The following is a 5,562-nucleotide window of genomic DNA, read 5'->3' as shown; positions in this document are numbered from 1 at the left end:
CACACACACACACACACACACACACACACACACACACACACACACACACACACACACACACACTGTATTTTTTGCACTATAGGGCGCACCAAAAAGTCTTCCATTTTCTTAAAATCCGGTGCGCCTTGTGTATGGTCATTACGGTAATATGCTGACCCCCAAGATGGCTCCTTGCTGGAGACATTCTTACAATGTTATAACTTGCTGTTGGTTCAGTGAACTGTGTTGCTGCTTCATTAAATACGTTTTTGTTGCGGCTCCAAAAAAAGGAGAGCTGCGGTGTTGTTTTTTTTAAAACAGTCGCAACAAATGCAGGTACGTCTTTCTCCGTCTTCGTGCCTTCTCTTCTTCAGTTCGACTCGAGAGGCGTTCAAGACCGCCCCCGAAAAACATAAACGATTACTTCAATGAAACTACAAAAATTGAAAATAATGCATCAAAACAGAAAATCAAGTGAAGAAATCACAAAATAAATTCTACAGCCCCACTACAGAATTTATTTTGTGATTTCATCATTTGTGAATATACAACAAAGGAATAAATAACTACTACTGACATCTGACCGTTCGGTGGGAGCTATGATCAAGGAACTGCCAATGCGTTTTTCGGAGGCAGTCATGAACGCCTCTCGAGTTGAACTGAAGAAGAGAAGGCACGGAGAAAGACAAAGATGCACCTGTATTTGTTGAAAAAAGGACAGCTGTGGTTTTATTTTATTTTTTTAAAATGCAGACTTTATTAATGGTTTTCACAGTCTCAACAAATACAGGTACTGTACGTCTTTGTCCGTCTCCATGCCTTCTCTTCTTCCGTTCCACTCGAGAGGCTTTCATGGCCACCTCCGAAAAATGTAAATTAATGATTACTTCAATGAAACTACGAAGAAAATCAAGCGAGGAAATCACAAAATAAATTATGTAGGAGGGTGATATAGAATTTATTTTGTGATTTCCTCGGTTGATTTTCTGTTTTGACGCATTATTTTCAATTTTCGTAGTTTCATTTAAGTACAGTAATTGTTAATTTATGTTTTTCAGAGGCGGTCGTGAACGCCTCTCGAGTTGAACAGACGCCTCTTGTGTTGAATGGAAGGAGCGTAGCACCATCTAGTGGAGGAATTGTAGATTGTGCCTTATAATGCGACGCGTTCAATGTATGAAAAAAAATTACAAAATAGCCATTCATTGAAAGTGCGCCTCATAATCCAATGTATATATATATAGATAGATAGATAGATAGATAGATAGATAATTAGAACAGGATTTCATACCATTTCTTTTCAACTGAAAGGCATTACGTTAAGACATGAATCCAGTGTGTTTCAGGGAGTGATCCATCTAACCTATAGACGTGTTGGACTTTGTGAAATGAGAACAAATAAAATCAGCCTCATGGTTAAACTGATAATTTCAAAAGACACGGCCAGTAATTATGTGTTGTTTTTTTTTTCAGGTGAGCTCAGAACTATTCATTTACAATGATGAGTTTCCTGTCTCTCTGTTCCACTTTTGAAATTTTCCTTGACCAAAACTTGTCATTGCAATGTAAACCAGCATGGTCCATGCTGACCCGCCATAAAATTTGGACATTAATTTATCCCTTCTGCGATCGTCACCACCTGCCCTCCATTAGAGCAGGTTGAACCTCAGGTCCTCACAACCACAGCACCTTTTTATCACCTCCGGCCATTTCAATCTCCCATCACTTTATCCTTCTAGGAGCAATCAAGAAGCATCAAGATGAGGAATATCAAAAAGCACTTACTTTGAATGAATTACTTTCACTTCTAACCCCAAACCAAAATCCACTTGAACTTAGCTGTGAAAAACATTTGTTTTTCTTTGCAGCAACCCTGAGTTCATGACCAACCATGCCACTTTTAAATCACAAAGTAAGTTCAAATATGAAGCCAGTTCATTTAGAAAATGCTTAGGAAGGCATATTGGCTAGTGACATAAAGTCGAAGTTTATTCATGTTATGTATAATAAGGACAATACAACTGTGGCTCACTTGGTACAACGGTTTCTCCAGTGACCAAAAAGATGGTGGTTTAATTCTCATCTCTGAATGGCTGCTGTCAAAGACCATTGGGCAAGACAGGTCGTCATTATAAATGGAAAACTTTCCTCCATTGCCTTACATGGTGAAACAAGTTCAAAGGAAATTATTATATTTGGATCAAAATATGATAATTCCAAAAAAATGAGAATGTGAGGTCAGTTACACAAAGAGTCATTTAAAGTCCCAATATCTGTTCTGGAACTACATAAAACACCAACATAAACCCAGTGGACACACAAATGCTGAGTGCTGCAGACGCAGCTGTCCAGAGGACATGAAGCTAGCCACTGGGAGAGTGGGGGGGTCCTTTCAGACAAGGTAATCAATCAAGCGACCACCTCCCGATCATCCCATCTCGTAGAGGTCGTCCTTCCCATACAGGGCATGCTACAGATCCTTAAGTACCGTGCCAATTATGGCCATATCATCTGATGGGAGTCCTCTACCTCAGGCTGTTATAGGTAAGTGAAATGGAGGACGAATAAAGGCTAGTCAGAGTTTGAAGCATCAACCAGTTCAGAATTGTTTTAAACTCACCAAAAAGTTAATACAGAATAGTTTTGCCACTGACAAGTAAAACTCGACAAATGTGACTGGTTGACTTTGATTGACTGGTAAGGGGCCATGTTCCCAACTTCTATCTGCAGAAACTGCACATAATGGGATTACTTGGCTTCCTCTGGTAAAATATATATTTTAGGTGAACTCAAGACTGTAAAGTGGCACGGTAGTTTACTGGTTAGCACGTCTGCCTCACAGTGCAGGGGTGCAGGGTTCAATTCTGGCTCTGGCCTTCCTGTGTGGACTTTACATGTTCTCCATGTGCCTGCGTGACTTTTCTCTGGGTACTCCGGTTTCCTCCCACATTCCACAAAACATGCAAGGCAGGTTAATGGAACACTCTAAATCAGCGGTGACCAAACTTTTTTGACCAAAGATCGACTTTTAAGCGACCAACCTACCGCAATCGACCCGATCGCGCAACATTCCACATATACACACTCACGCACATGCACTCACGCACATGCACGCACACACGACACGATGAGCAACAGCCCCGAATGGCCCCGAAATGAAACCGAAACACACAGACACACAAATCCCCCCCGCCCCCATTTCCTCCTCCCACCTCTCACGGTCGACTTGGGACCAGTCCGCTGGCTCCCGGTCGATCGTGATCGACGTTTTGGGCACCCCTGCCTTCAAATCAGAGGTAATTTGCTGACTAGCTTAGTGCTTAGCGCCATTGTTTGCACATGAGCAGTGACGTAAAGGTCAAAATTTGTCATCGGACTGGTTGCCCTGTATGTCAATCAAGTAACGGGCTTGAAGATAGGCTGGCCTCGTAAGTTCAGCTGTACTTAGCGTCATTGTTTGAATGGTAGCGCCACTGCCGAGGCGTTTTTGACGCTGTTCATGTGAAAGCCCGGGAGCCGCACTGAACCAGCCAAAGAGCCGCATGCGGCTCGCGAGCCCCCCCTGCACTACAGTCTCCTCAACTCCTCAAAATCAATAGTTCATGACCCATATTGCTTCCTGAGGGTTTATCAGTACAGTTGATTGGATGTCAAACACCATTTCATTACCCTAGGTGACAGCAAAATCAAGCGAGTGAGAGAGGTGGTGGCTGCTTCGGATTATGTAGGGCAGTGGTCCCCAACGTTTTTGGTGTCACGGACCAATTGAGACAAGAATATGCTGTTCGCGGACCGGCAAACATTTTGTCGTTGCTTTTGCATTGCCAGTTTTAAAACACTGGTACTGATAATAAAGATAATTAGAGAGTAATTAAACATTTTATTCACATAGATTTTTTTTCATGAATTTCAAAAAGTGTTACCATATTGTACAACAAATGTGGAATAAAATAAAATAACAGTGAACTACTAAGAAATGAACCAATCAGAAATAATAAATACGCCATATAGACCAGTTTCATCTGATGTGTGCATACATTAATAATAAAATAAAAATTGCGGAGGCAGAAAACACGCTTTACATAACAAAATCATGCCGTCCTCATGCTGTTCTGTGGGTTGTCAGAATAGAAAGAGGACACACAGAGAGCTCGTCTTTTATAGAATTCCTGCTAGTCAACACCCCTTCAAGAAAAAATAGTGAAAGTTGTGGCTACAAGCTTTACAACGTGAGAATTGGACTGACGAGGCAATTAAGAATGCTCTCTTTGCAGTGCTCACTTCGTCTCTGGTAAGTACTTGGGAATTCGATATAGCATGTCAAATTATATTCTATGTTGTGAAAGCCCAGAATAATGTTCAATTTGTGAAAGTAACAAATGAGTGAAGCAGTTGATATGTAGTCTTTACAGTCAAACGTACAATTTGTTTGTGAAGTAACTCTTCAATGCTTCATGCACATTTTAAAAACAAACATATAAAGCCATACTAACACCAAATGATAAAAACATGCTTCACGACACACAAGCTAGTGCCCCCACCATCACCCCCTCCTTCTCGGCCATGGACTGATAAGCCAGGACTGTCTTCATGAGCAGACCTTGACGAAGCAGCTGCGGCCTGTTCACGCATACACAACCAGACAATCACACACGCATACACATCCTTATCATCACCGTCTTCATCGTTCCTCCTGTTTTTCCCCCGTGACGTGAACCTGATCTGCGGAGCGCTCGCCAATTGGCTGAGCAGCTGGTCGGACAGGCCGCGTGGCGCCCCCACACCCCGTTTCTCACCCATCCCCTCATTACATGTTATGTCTTGTGACTTGTTGTAACTGTCATATGCTTGTTTCTGTGCTTAGCTTTGAATGTTCTTAAACCCTTTTAGGGACGGCAGTTACTAGTTTATCATGTTGTCAGGTTTCAGGTGATCATTATTGGAGCATAAAATCGAATTTTTCCCCTTTTCACCGACCCGAGATGTGTTTCTTAAAAATGTTTTCACTCAATATATCAGTCAGCAGACTTTTGCCAAACGTTTTTTTTTTTTTTTTTTAAGCTCAGATCTCCTAATTCACCTGCCTGCTGTGAGGAGGGTTGTGTGGTTTAGATGCGCTCGACAGTATACTGTAAATATGGACTACGTTTTGGGTTTGGACTCCAAAAACCACAATAATACAAATTGATGAATCAAATGTACAGTGGTACTCATACTCACACGAAATGTTCAAGTTACGAAACGCCGCAACATGAAAATATTGCCTCCTGCTACGAAAGAAAGTTTCGAAAGGTAAAAATACAGTTTAGTCTGCTGCTCGCAGCTCCGAGTTTCCTGAACGCAACATACATATAGCTGCTCTGCCATTGGCTATGACCTGGCATCTTCCTGGCATCCGATTGGCTAAGCGGGACCCTATGCGTCTGTGTGTTGATAGATAAATAAATGGATAGATATGTGTGGATGCAGCAACCTCGTCTTTCGCAAATCTTTCGCCATGAGGTGTTCTACATATTTTCAGAAGAAACAGCACTTTTACTCCAATACATTTATCTATTGATTCTTTTTTTTTTTGGTTGCCCA

General features: G+C 41.7%; 1 long non-coding RNA gene across 1 annotated transcript in view; it reads left to right on the top strand.

Annotated features, from left to right (window-relative positions):
- Window positions 1-5,562, top strand: part of LOC109523447 (uncharacterized) — a 20,320-nt gene that overhangs the window by 10,625 nt on the left and 4,133 nt on the right. The window contains exon 3 of the long non-coding RNA XR_002169761.1: window positions 922-925. This is a non-coding gene — a long non-coding RNA (uncharacterized LOC109523447). The remainder of the gene's footprint in view (window positions 1-921; window positions 926-5,562) is intronic.

Source organism: Hippocampus comes, unplaced genomic scaffold, assembly GCF_001891065.2.
Source record: "Hippocampus comes isolate QL1 unplaced genomic scaffold, H_comes_QL1_v1.1 scaffold239, whole genome shotgun sequence".
NCBI classification, from domain to species: Eukaryota; Metazoa; Chordata; class Actinopteri; order Syngnathiformes; family Syngnathidae; genus Hippocampus; species Hippocampus comes.
Note: the sequence above shows the minus strand (reverse complement) of the source record. Positions and strands in the feature narration are given on the sequence as shown.